The sequence below is a fragment of the Mustela nivalis genome (genome assembly GCF_964662115.1).
Source record: "Mustela nivalis genome assembly, chromosome: 9".
Taxonomy (NCBI): Eukaryota; Metazoa; Chordata; class Mammalia; order Carnivora; family Mustelidae; genus Mustela; species Mustela nivalis.
Genome location: NC_139028.1, coordinates 33,887,125 through 33,900,680, shown reverse-complemented (window position 1 = coordinate 33,900,680; position 13,556 = coordinate 33,887,125). Strand labels below are relative to the sequence as shown.

General features: G+C 41.2%; 1 protein-coding gene and 1 pseudogene across 6 annotated transcripts in view; one reads left to right on the top strand and one right to left on the bottom strand.

Moving 5' to 3' along the window:
• The window catches only part of NTM (neurotrimin), a 943,341-nt gene that overhangs the window by 679,179 nt on the left and 250,606 nt on the right, over positions 1-13,556 (bottom strand). The gene's annotated exons all lie outside the window — the stretch shown is intronic.
• On the top strand, positions 9,616-11,351 carry LOC309840817 (thioredoxin-dependent peroxide reductase, mitochondrial pseudogene; annotated as a pseudogene). The gene has a single exon. The product of its transcript is annotated as a thioredoxin-dependent peroxide reductase, mitochondrial pseudogene (transcript).

The window sequence follows — 13,556 nt, the reverse complement described above, 5'->3', positions numbered from 1 at the left end:
TATGTTCCCTTTCACATTTTCTGTCTCCATTTAATTCTGGACTGAGGGCTTTACACACTCCTTAGTGAACACATTATGGTGTGAACATGACCCAGAAACAGTGAGCACATCCTTGTATTTCTTCTATAATATAAAAATCAATACTGAAAACCAGGAAATATGTCATACTGGGAATAGCAGGTTAAAATTGAAACAAAACTCCAAAAGTTGAAAAAGCTGAGATTGAAATCCCCTCTAGAGTTCATTGCTTTTCAATTTCCCACTATACATTTCTGGTTGGAGGTGTCAAGAACTGTCTGATGATGATCACACCTACCCCAGAAATTCCTGGCCAAATTGCAGGATCTGGCAAAGAGATTCTAAGTGTGAGACAATGCACAAATAATTTCTATACCATTTATGTTAAAATGTACTCTGGAAAGGTAAAGTACAATAAAAAAAAAAAAAAACATGGAACCTTATGTAAAATCTGCACCTAAGTAGACCATGGCACTGAATATTGTGAAGAAATGATGGGCTTGTGGAAATTAAAGTTCTGGGCATCTTTTCAAATCGGTATGTATGGCAGGGAAAGAAAATGGGTTAAAGTATGGAGGGGGGAGGGAGCTGGACTTTCAGAGATTTTTCCATGTGAAGTTTAGAAGAAAATTGTATGTATCAAAAATGGAAGCAGAGAACAGGGCTACATTGTAAATATTTAGGCTTTGGGGTCTGTTGTTTGTGCCTTACTACCTGATTCTGTTGTTGCCGTAGGATAGCAGCCCTAGATCATATGTAAAAGTATGAGTGCAGTTTCTTTAACACTTTATTGTAGAAACAGGTCACTTGGCCAGATTTGACCCAGGGGCCATAATTTGCTGACCCCAGTCTTAGATAATCAATTGTGTGCTTGCCCTTGAAGCTTGTTCATAAAACATACTTCCCCTCTTGTTCACCTCTCTGCGCTGACCATGCAAGTACACCTTTTTAGACTTTTGCTCACATACCTCTGTATGTGTATATTTATAGTTAAGATGGGTCTTGGGATTTCATCCTCTTCATAGTTAGATTCTAAGCTTTCTATTTCTGTTTGCAAAAGCCAAGCATCACGGATATTTCTGATGATATAGAATGGTGTTGAGGTCATGATCCGGTCCCCAACATTAATTTCTATGCATTCTGGGGGCGCCATGTAATCCAGTATCTCCAGACCTGACCAAGAACCAGTGGAAGAATGGTATCAAAGACAGTATTTGCCACTTCTCAAGGGCCAACGGGAGCTCTCATACAATGGGGGAAAGAAGATATACGTGAACATAGATAGAAAGATAGATTCAAGAACACCTATAAATCCAGCTATGTAGACCTAAAGGCCTAAAAACTAGAAGAATACCAAAGTAAATCACTAGAAGAAGGCTCCATGGTAGACATGAGTGTTAAAAGTGGATGAAATTATAAAAAGCATAAGTCATGGTTTGACGGTAGAGAAGAGAAAACTGAGCAGAATTTGGTGAAATATACAGATTTCCTTTCCCGTTTGTCAACTAAGGTCTGAATGTGCATGTTGAGATTGAAATGAAATGCTCTCTCACACCTGCCCCAGAATGCCTGTTGCCTTTACCCTCTCTCTAACCACATTCTGACTGAACATGGTTTTGTGCTTTGTAGAAAGGCTGAGAATATGAACCCCATTTGAGAGGAGAAAGGAGGCTCCTCTCCAGAGGGAGGACCTACAGAAGCAGCAGGTGGATGGGGTTCCCAAGCGCATGACCTTTTCATTGAAACTAGACCTCACTACTTCCTTATCACCATAAATGGTTACTTCTCTGTACCTCAATTTTTCTAACTATTAAATGGCTAATTATTATATTTGCTTCATCATTATGGTGAAGGGTGCTAACTACAAATGAAGAACTTGAAGGCCTCACTCCATGGCACCTTTCCAGATGGATAAGAACATAGAGACCCCCAGACCTGAGTCTGGTGAGGCTAGGCAGGGTCCATGTTTGGCAATGTTTTAAGCCTGTGCAATACAGAAGCAGCATCTGATAACAAAGCACAAGATGGGATAAATGAGGAAGTCCCAGATCCCATTATGAAGCATCTGGACATATATGGGTTTATTGCCATCCTACTCTTTTTCGGGGGTGGGGGGGAGGGAAAGCATTTATCTTCTTATGCCAAATGGATAAAGGGAAATGTACCTTTCAATCTTCTTAAGACAAATCTATCATGCTGATAAAATATTTACAGAAAGAAATTGAGAAATCCTATAAACTAAGCCACTTGTAATAATTCCATTCCTAAAAGAAATAGACTTTTCTTTTGATGAAAATCCACATATGAAAAGAATGTACTACACAGTTATCTTATATAGTATTTGTACAATAAATTTTCATAGCAAATGATGAATTTGGGTAGTCCCTCAGCAAAAGCTGGCTAAGTAGTAGAATCCCCTTCCTGCTGGTACTTTGTAGAGTAGGACGAAGGGGCCATCTGGCTAATAATCAGTCATGCAAATGAAACACCTTGGCACAGCATCAGTCACAGGCCCTAGGATGACATTTCCCAATGTTCTATCATGTTTTACTGGAACCAGAATTTCAGGTGGTCACGTAGATCCCATGGCCAGATATTATTACATATGTTCCCATGGATGCACATATTCTGTGTGGTTAGATCAATGGTTAAGAACTCAATTCATCGAGGTGCCTGGGAGGCTCAGTCAGTTATGCATCTGCCTTCGGCTCAGGTCATGATCCCAGGGTCCTGGGATCAGCCCCCACATCGGGCTCCCTGCTCAGCAGGGAGTCTTCTTCTCCCTCTCCCTCTGCCTGCTGCTCTGCCTACTTCTGGTCTCTCTCTATCTCTGTCAAATAAATAAATGAAATCTTAAAAAAAAAAAAAAAAGAACTCAAGTTATCTGGTCTTTTAGAGCATCTTCTTTTTAAATTTTTTTTTAAAGAATTTATTTATTTATTTGACAGACAGAGATCACAAGCAGGCAGAGAGGCAGGCAGAGAGAGAGGAGGAAGCAGGCTCCCCCCTGAGCAGAGAGCCGGATGTGGAGCTCGATCCCAGGACCCTGAGATCATGACCTGAGCCAAAGGTAGAGGCTTTAACCCACTGAGCCACCCAGGTGCCCCTCTTAGAACATCTTTGACTTCCATCCACCCCTTTTCTCCACCTCTCCCTACCCTGGACAGCACCACTCTTAGCTGGGAAGCAGAGAAGGGGGAAGGCTGAGGACAACAGGAAGAATCTCTCAGGGAGCTTGCACCTGGCCTCTTAAACATTGGGCCAGAGTCATAGCACCACATTTCCACCTCCTTGGGCTCTGAATCAATTCCCCTAACCCTAACTTCCACAGAGTTAGTCTTGATGATAAGAAGTGCAGAATGATAGAAGTACAAAATTTCCATATGTGATTATGTGACTATGACCATACTGAAAAAAATCCAAGCCAGACACATTTGAGGCAGTGTATACCTCCAGGATATACCCCTGGTCTCTGAGGATCCCAGGCGTTCTTTATGCAACTCTCCTGCACATGCTCAGGGTGAGTTTGTACACGTGAACTCTCAGCCTGACCCATGTTTTGTGACCCACAGACGTACAGGCTTGAAGACAGTGCCCATGTCTGTATTTTGTTATCATTGGAGCTCTAGCAGCTGGACACAGTCTGGAATATAGCAGGGAGTCCGTGAATGGCAGAGCGGATAACAGACAGCACTGCTGGGTTGGGCCAGCAGTCCAGCACTTTCTTAGGGAAGATCGTGCTCCCTGCAGTCTCAGGGTGAATGTGCCCCCAAGTTCCTATGTACCACAGTCATTAGTAAAACCCCCCAGGAGTGCCCAGGCAAGACATAAGGCAGTAGTTTACCAGCCCTTGAGGAAGAAGATACAATGGCACTAATGTCATTCATCTTTTGGGACTTCTGCCTTTGTGACAAGCACACGGATCTCCAACGGTGCCCACTTACAGTTGCACCTAGGTACCCTGTGTTGCAAGAGTCAGCAGGCTCCCCCCAGCTCAAGGTAAGCACAGCCAGGATAGACCAGGCACGTGGAAAGTGTCAGATCAGCAGGTGTCTCCTGTCGATAGAATCATTCCTTAATTCACTCTGAGCTGTGCCATTTAATTACCTTGATCCATGCTTTGTTTTGCTAAAGTGAATGTCACAGATTGAGTATTACTTGCAGAAAACAGCAACAGAGGCTTGAAGGTTCTGTAATGGGAGCTGAAATATGATCTCTCTTTTTCCCTGGACCGTTTTCTTATTCTGCTCTTCTCAGGTTCCTTTTCAGTATATATATATATTTTTTGTTTCTTTTAAGAGCAAAATGTAAAATATTAATTTTGAGCAGAAGTAAAATTAAGCCCTCTGGAAACGATTCTGGGAAACAGAGCCATAGCCTGACTTAATTAAGAAGCGATTATGCTGAAGAGCCTATATTAAGGCTTCACGTTTCTGGTATAGACAGAATCGCTTTTAGAGAAGTCAAGTTAGGCAGCAGAGGGGGACCGAGGGAGGGGGCGGGATGTTAATTGGATAGATGAGAAAAAGCACTGTTGTTGTAGACCTGATGACAAAAATATATAAGAGTGGAGAAAATGTAAATAGGCTTGGCGATTTCTCAATACCTTTCTTTCAGGAAGATCAAGATGAGGACATGGACGCCCATCACTCTCATTCAAACTCTTTGGATCACTCCAGGATGGGCCATCTCCTTTCCTCTCCCTACCCCTCCAACTCAGGTGTCTGAAGAGGCAGGGAAATGGGCTTGTGTGTAACAAAACTCCAGGGAATGTGGTTAGCCCCCTGCTGCTCTCAGGATGGCAACAACTAATTAGCCCCACAAATTTATGGGCTCCAGGGATGTGAGCAGATGGGTATTTAAGTTAACAGCAGAGCCAATTTGTCCTCCATTAATTCCAGAGTGATACCTGAGTTTATTGGAGTTTTATATTGTTTCATCTGTTTCAAAGTCAGTTCTTGCACTTCCCCAAATTGTTATTCTTTTGACAAGCGACTATCTGGCTCTCTCTTCAGTTTCTAGAAGGGTGACTAGAAAGGTTATCCACTCTGCCAACTCTGGAGTGCTTTGACTTTCTAATATGTTGATGACTCCTGATGGGCCTTCAGCCTGGGGCTCTCTTCCCAACACTTCCCATCCTTCAGTCTCTGTTTGGAATGAGCATCACAGTTACTCAGCACGGTCAGTTGTTCCAGAGTGGCTGCACTTTATGCCAGGCAACAGTTGTGTGGTAAAAATCACCAGAATTTTGATGGGTCTCTCTTATTGTTCTCTACTTAATTTTAAGAGATACTTTAAGGAGCAAACTCTTAAAATCTAGAATATGGGAGCTTTAAAAAAAAAAAAAAACTCAGGGGTCACCTATTACCGTAAATCAGCAGTTAGGGTACTACTCACGACCACCACCGACTCCCATCTCTGCTGTTCTTTCTCCCCAAAAAGAGGGGTTGACATTGGAAAAGGTAAACAGACTGATGGCTGGAGCACCCAGACTGACCTCAATCAATAAGATTCAAATCTCCTCGCCCCTTCTGAGCTCAGCAGACCAGAGGGCTCATGGTAGTCTCAGAGAGACCTCAGAGTCCTGGGACTCTGCTTCTACCATCTAACCCCTGGCTGCAGCCAGAGACAATCCCTTTAATCTGTTTTGTTTAAAAAGGATTCTACTGTGAAATGCCTTTTGAGAACCAACAAGCTGGTCTAACTCCCTTCTTTTTAGAAGTCAAAAAACCCATAAGACTCAATAAGGTTAGTGACTTGTCCAAGGTCACTCCTTGTCCAGGGGGTGGACTATCAAATGCAACTCCTGACGCCCCTTCCAAGACATGTCTATTACTTCATTACTCAGTCTAGTAAATTGGGAAATCATCATCATTATCCTCACCATAATGTCAGTCTGGGTACAGAATGTAAGTATGACTAGAGAAATTAACAGATATTTCCAGTGAGGAGGACATCCATTTATTGCCTCAAGTGACAAATAAGCACAAGGGTTGTGTAGACCAATTTCTGGTCTATACAAAAGGATATGTATTAACATCTAACATACAGTGCTGATTTTAGCATCTGGAAAAAAGCAAGAAACTCATTTAGTACTATAACTTGGCAGGTAAAAAACAAGGTAGGCACTAGTGGCCTCTGGTCACCAATGAGGAGAATCCATGTGACGGTCATTCTCAGCCTCAGCTGGGCATCACCTGTAAAGATTTGAAACAATACTGCTCTCTAAATTCCTCCTGGGAGATCCTGGTACAGTAGTTTTGGAGAGGGTGGGCAAGGGTATCTACAAGCATGAGAAACCTTCATCACTATTTTCCATACCGAGCTCACCTGGGTCCCTGGTTTAGGAGTCCCCACTGCACTTAATTGAAGTCTCCTGTGGAGTGTGAGGTCCTACGGTCTGGCCTCTGGATTCATATTTTATGCTTTTTTTTTTTTTTTTCCCAAAGCAGTGGAGGTAGAGTCAGCCTCATTTAATAAGACAAGAATTGGCAAATTAGGTCAACCCCGTGGTTCAGGCAATAGCCAAATATGGCTTATGAGAGCCTTCGAGGGAGCCGCTATTGGGAAGGGTGATTATCCTCTCTGAGCTCTACCTTCAAAGCACCAGGTTGAGCCAAATACTGCACATTCTCTCTTGATAATCAATTTCAAGTTATATGTATCTAAAACTTTCCTGAGCCTGTTTTTGTTTTTAGTCTTTGTCTCTAATCACAAAATTAAGTTGTGTATGTTAATCCTTCCAGCATGTGGAAGTCTTATCTTTTTCCACGTCATTTCATAGTCTTTTCAGGTGTAAGGAGGCCCTTTGAAGTCTATATTCTTCTCAAGTGCAAGGAAGGTGCGGAATAAGCAAAAAATAAACAGGAAACAAAAAGACATCATCAGAATTGGAGAATCGCTGCTTCTACCCTCTCCTGGGAGGGATGCTCCCGTTTTTCCCAGGCTCACTGAAAAGGAAAGGGGAATTGGCCACCCCTCCCCCTACTGAAGAGCTGTCAACTTCTCCAGTGAGGTGCCTGAATAGGCCTTTGCATGGCAGGAGAGGGGCAACGTTTGTGGAGAGAGAATCTTCCACCTCTTGGCTTAACAGTAAAATAGGTCTTGTGACTAGGTCTATGTATCTGAACTACTAAGTAGGATGTCTGCGGTTAAGGTGAAAAGTAGCACATGTCCTTTTTTTGGACTTCTAAGACTTTATTGAAAGTAGCTTTTCTTTTTAATTACCAAATTCTACTTGATAAATAGTGATTTTTCCTTGGAAAGTAAATACTATCAGCAATGAAAAGAAGGGGCAGTCAGCAACTTCTCAGGAAATGCCCCAAGCCAGGAAAGAAGGAAAGAAAAAAAAAAAAGAAAAAGAAAAAGAAAAAAAAAAACCAACCTTATTATTTTGCATTCCAAATGATATGACTGCAATTATCTCCATGCTAACAAATATCTTAACATTCTAGAATACTTCTTCATGTACTGCTGTGACTCCCACCTTCCTAAATTGGTTAAGGAAGCCATATGAGAGAAGGGAGCCAGCATGGGCTCAGATGGCCTAACTTAAACCCCAGCTTTCATTCATGAGTTGTGTGGCCGTAGGCAAGTTAATCAGCCTCTCTGTGTCTCAGTGTCTCATTTGTCAAATAAGCATAATAATAATAAGCACCCTTTTAAGGTTCCTGCAAAGATTGAGTTAATTCATGTAAAAGTTTTCAGAAGAGTGCCTGTAAGTACTTCAGGAGGCTGAGCTATTACTGTTGTTAAATTTTCTGTATTTTAACTTTAAAAAATGTTTTCAAATGGCATGCAGGGAGAAATATATATATGTATGTATATATTTCTCCCTGCATGCCATTTGAAAATATTTTTGTGTATATATACACATATATATGTGTATATATACACATATATACATATACACACATATACATACATATATGTGTATATGTGTGTATATATACAAATGTATATATGCATATATGTATATGTGTATATTTATTTATTTATTTATTTATTTTAACATTCTAGAGATTCTAGAGATAATAAATCTAGAGATAATAAAACTACTACCAAAGAGAATGTTCAAGATCCTCCAATCACGTAGTGGAAGAATGTAGAAGTAGCATCTACTTTTTCTAAACACATAGTATGGCCTTCAAGTCTTTCAAAAGGAGATACAAGTGTGATCATAACAGATAGGACTTGAAGCCGCCAGCCTATGCCTATTAGCCAGAGAAATTCTAGAGTACAGTCTTCTTTATCTGATTTACTTATCATTAATAGAGCATTATCATATCTTTATTTAAATTTTATTTTATTTAAATTCAATTAATTAACATATAATGTATTATTAGTTTCAGAGGTAGAGTTCAGTGATTCATCAGTCTTAGGTAATACCCAGGGCTCATTACAACACATGCCCTCATATCTTTTTCTAAGCCCACTTTTGAATAAGGTTTTCCTAAGCGTTTTAAATTTAATAGACTCCCATCTGATTCTCCTATGATGATAACACTCCTAACCTTATTAATAAGGGCACAACTTTCCTGTAATTGGTAATTTCCACAAACCAATACATCTATACTCTTCCTCCCAGAAGCGTTTATACTGCATGAGAACAAGTGCTTGTCAAAATCAAAGGATCTCCTTAGATAATAGGGTCAAACTGTGGAGGTGATGCCAGGTTCAGGCAGCCAGTGTGACCCAGTAGGACGTAGCTATTTAGGACAGAGGACCATTGAGGGTGACTGTACTTGTTGATTATCAGTACACCGTGAAGGTGAGCTACAAGAAGGGACTGGAATCAACGTCTAGGAAGAAATAGAACATTCTATAATTTTTGAGAGCATATCTGCTCCAAGAACTTCCGTTGTTGGCTCATCCTTATAACATCTCTGCAAGATACATTCTCTTGCTCACCGTCAGGCTAGCTTGGCTTCTGGGAGGTAAATTTTTATGCAGAGTAGCTACCTAAGGACAATATTCTTTTGACTTGGGCACTAGAACTAGAAAGGGGTTAGGTGGTGGCAGAGGTGAGCAGAGGACAGGATTAGGGGCAGGTAAGACTCACCCTTAATTAAAGTCAGAAGAAGCCAGTTATCTATTTGCAGCTAGACAGCCTTGATTTGGGGCCAGGCTTTCTTCTCCAGCAGGAGACATAGGATGAGTAGTAGGTAAAGCTGCTGGCATGGTAAGAGCAGAGACAACCTAAACAGCATGGCATGGGCGATGGGCCAACTGCAAGGACATGAGAATAGAGGTGGGGCTCGTGCACCCAGTTTGGGAAGCAGGGATATGATGTAGCTGTGTGCAGAAGGTTGAAAGCATACGTAACCTGCACACACTATCCTTTGATATTACTGCTCGAGCAGCTGGAGTGTCTTTCCTCCTGCTATTTGGCTTTTTAAAATGTAATTCAATTTTTTTCCATGGAAACTGACTCAGGCCTTCCATGAGAAAAAGAACAATAACAAATAGCTTCAGGAGTAGCAATCTCTCTGGCCTTTGGTGTTTGTTTGCTTGTTTTGTTTCTATTTTAATTTTTAAGTAATCTCTACACCCAATGTGGGGCTAGAACTTACAATCAAGAGTCACATGCTGGCGAATCTCGCGCGCACTGAAGATGGCGGCCGCATTGGGAAGATTTCTCGGGGCTTCGATTGCCCGACATATGAGTTCTGTTCCTTGGGGCATCTCTGCCTCTGCAACCCTCAGACCTGCTGCTTCCCGAAGAACATGCCTGACGAATGTATTGTGGTCTGGTTCTGGTCAAGCAAAATTCGCTTTTAGCACCAGTCCCTCATACCACGCTCCTGCCGCCACTCAGCACGCACCCTATTTTAAGAGCACTGCCCTTGTCCATGGAGAGTTCAAAGACCTAACCCTCGATGACTTTAAGGGAAAATATTTGGTGCTTTTCTTCTATCCTTTGGACTTCACCTTTGTGTGTCCTACAGAAATTGTTGCTTTTAGCGACAAAGCCAATGAATTTCACGACGTGAACTGTGAAGTTGTTGCAGTTTCAGTGGATTCCCACTTTATCCATCTCGCCTGGGTCAACACAACAAGGAAGAATGGCGGCTTGGGCCACATGAACATCGCACTCTTGTCAGATCTGAATAAACAGATTTTCCGAGACTATGGTGTGCTGTTGGAAGGCTCCGGAATTGCTCTGAGAGGCCTCTTCATCATTGACCCCAAAGGCATCATCAAGCATTTGAGTGTCAACGATCTCCCCATGGGCCGAAGTGTGGAAGAGACCCTCCGCCTGGTGAAGGCATTCCAGTTTGTGGAAAGCCATGGAGAAGTCTGCCCAGTGAACTGGACCCCGGATTCTCCTATGATCAAGCCACATCCAACTCCTTCCAAAGAATACTTTGAGAAGGTGAATCAGTAGATCATCCCGTGTGAACCCACCTCTTCTCACGTCAGAAGAGAGCCACAGCTGGAACTCACTTTGAGCATTTCAAAGATGATTATTTATAGAAGACAAAACACCAATTATGCTTGTACTCATAAGTAATACTCTAAATGTTTTGTTTTTGTAACATTGGCAGAGGCTTTTAAATGTCCTCACACACATAAAACGTCCTTTATTGGTAACGTCCTGATGGCTGACTAGTTTATAGGATGCTGGTTCACCTGTTCCTTTGATTGTGTCTTCAGTGGGAAGAGGAAACATTCTTTGTTGGTCTTACTTGAACCTTTATGTACACCAGAATAGTACAACACACACCGAAGCTTCTGATCAAGGGTCCTGAAATTTCTTCTTGAATTTCTTTGTACTAAACGGAATTTTCTTTTAAGGTGACAAAGATCATACATAGTTTTAAGGTGTTAACATCAATGGTCTAATTTAACTCTTCCAATGGATGTATGTGTACTTGAAACAAATGTGAATCATGTTTTTTAAAAAAAACACTCTGGAGGGCGCCTGGGGAGCTCAGTGGGTTAAAGCCTCTACCTTGGGCTCAGGTCATGATCCCACAGTCCTGGGTGGGGATCAACCTCCGCAGGTAGGCTGCTTCCCTCTGTCTCTGCCTGCCTCTCAGCCTACTTGTGATCTCTGTCAAATAAATAAATAAATAAATCTTTAAAACAACCCAAAAAAAAAAAAAAACCCACTCTGGCAAAGTGACTTCAGTGATTGTGCATGTTTCTCTTCCCTGAGATTAAAATTGTTCTGTAGTTGTTAGCTGCATAGGGTCTACATACAATTCTAGATATTGATTGGGTGTAATTATAAAGGCTATTTATCAAATTGTATTTTGAAATCATTGTAATTCTTTTCTGAAATGCTCAATGTAAAGTACATAATAAACATATTAAAAAGAAAAAAAAAAGAGTCACATGCTGTACTGACTGAGCCAGCCAGGTCCCCCTGGATTTCATTTTAGAAGGGAATGAGAACAGTGCTGTTGGAGCTAACCAGGAAAAGACCGAGGGACGGCTTGAACAGGCACACCCGCATCTGTCGCCATGGACAAAGAGAAAGATGTTTCACTCAGAGGCCGACAGGTGAGTAGTGGACTATTTCTTCAGAGGTAAAATTGCCAGCTTTCATGGGCAATCTGGGGTCTCACCTGACCTCAGAGATAACTATCTAGCTACTCCTGAAACTACGGAGAAAGCAATGTCAAAGTCTAACTCTGCCTAAAACTAGACCAAAGACCATTGGAGAGGGGTTCTGGAGACAACTAGCATGGGTTGGTGCCTACCATGCATGGGATCTCGGTAAAGTCTCTTCATTACACTGTGAGGTGTTAGCATCTCTGTCTGATGTAGGAGAATATAGGGTTTCACACAAGATGGGCAATAGTGTGCTCCAGGTTACACAACCCATGGAAGGGAAGTGGGGGGGGGGGCCAAGATCTATATGATTCTGAAACTCATATTTGGTCCAGTCAGCTCTGGAGCCAAGCAGAGACAGTGTAGTTGCTCTGACAAGTGCATATTAGAAAAAAACTTATATAGGACAGATACTCTGCGTAATTTTATTTACCACAACCTAATAAAATATATAAAGTTATTACTTCAATTTCACAGATGAAAAAAATTGAGGTTTAGAGAGGCTAATAATATTCAGGCCAGGATTATAGCTATAGTCTCTCTGAATCCAGGACCAGAACGGTAAGCTTCTCTTCCTGGGTGGGGCTAGGCATTTTCTCCTGATTGTCTTACATGTTCCCTGGCTGTAGTTGTGCAGAATTGGGCAAATATTTGAGTAAAATAGGAATGTATGAATGGCTACATAGGCTTTATGTATATATACACACATCCATATATAATTTCTAATGTGTTGAGTGCCAATGATGTACAAAATACTGTCCACATAGTTATATCATTTCTCATATTTACAATAGCTATACAGAGCAAGGAAAATTAGATTATATTATTAAATTCTCTTTGCAGAGATAGAGATAGAAATGGAAGCTCAGGAAAAAAAAAAAAAAAAAAAAAAGAATTGCCAATGTCACCAAGTTAGTGAGGCCAGAGCAAAGATTCAAACTTAAGGCCGGTTGATTACAAAAGCTCATACTTTTTTTTTTTTTTTTTTTAAACTCCTGTCTTTGTGTGAAATGATCCTAGAGTGACTTCAAAGAGAAGCGATAAGACCTCTCTGGCATAAAGGCTCGGGAAACATATTACAAAGTAAGTTTAAGAATGTTTAGTATCAACTTTTTTTTTTTTTTTTTTTTTTTTTTTGGTCAGTGTATTCAAATCATAGAAAAACTAGGTTAGGCTTTGTTTTCATTACTTCATTATGCAGAGGAAGAGTCTTTTTGAGAAAGCACTTTTTTTTTTTTCGGGGGGCTTGAAATTTTCTCTGAGCAGCTCTTTCGAGAAGAGTTATTAGAATTTATTTTCAATTATACACCAGAATAAGCCGTCTGCAGTATAGTTAACTTTCAATTCCAGCCAATTTTCGACGCATTCAATCATAGATGCCTCAGTGATTAAGAATCTATGTTGCAAAACAATTCCCACTTTGCAACAATGCAATCAAACAGATCTACAACTCATAACATATTATCCAATGCTTTTTCAGCTCACTGGTGAAGTGAAATAGAATTTACCAACCATCCTGGTTTACCCAGTGTGCTCCAAGCTCATTTGCAAACAGTTCTGCAATTCAAAACAGCTCACAGGGGGGTTTTGGTTCAACACAGCCTTGAAGAGACAGAGGTGGGCTGCTTCGGAGATTCATGACTTTGGGCCACCTCATTTTCTCTTTCTGCTCCTCATGTACATTTGGCTGAACATACCATACCATAAGGAACAGAATCACTCCCTTCAAGATTCTGAAATTGCTCTCCATGATAGAAGTAGATTCATTAAGAAGACCAAAATAGGTTTTATGTCCAGCTGTTTGCTCTTCTCAATGGCATGGCTGTTGTGTGGGGGTTGGGGGTGGGGTGAAGAGTAGGGGGAGCAGAACCTCAAAACCTTGGGTAGAAACATGGACAGGACTATGCAGCAAACTTGAACCCCCCCCCTTTTTTTTTTTAAAGTTTGGAAGATAGGGCTATCTTAACAGATGTATAGAA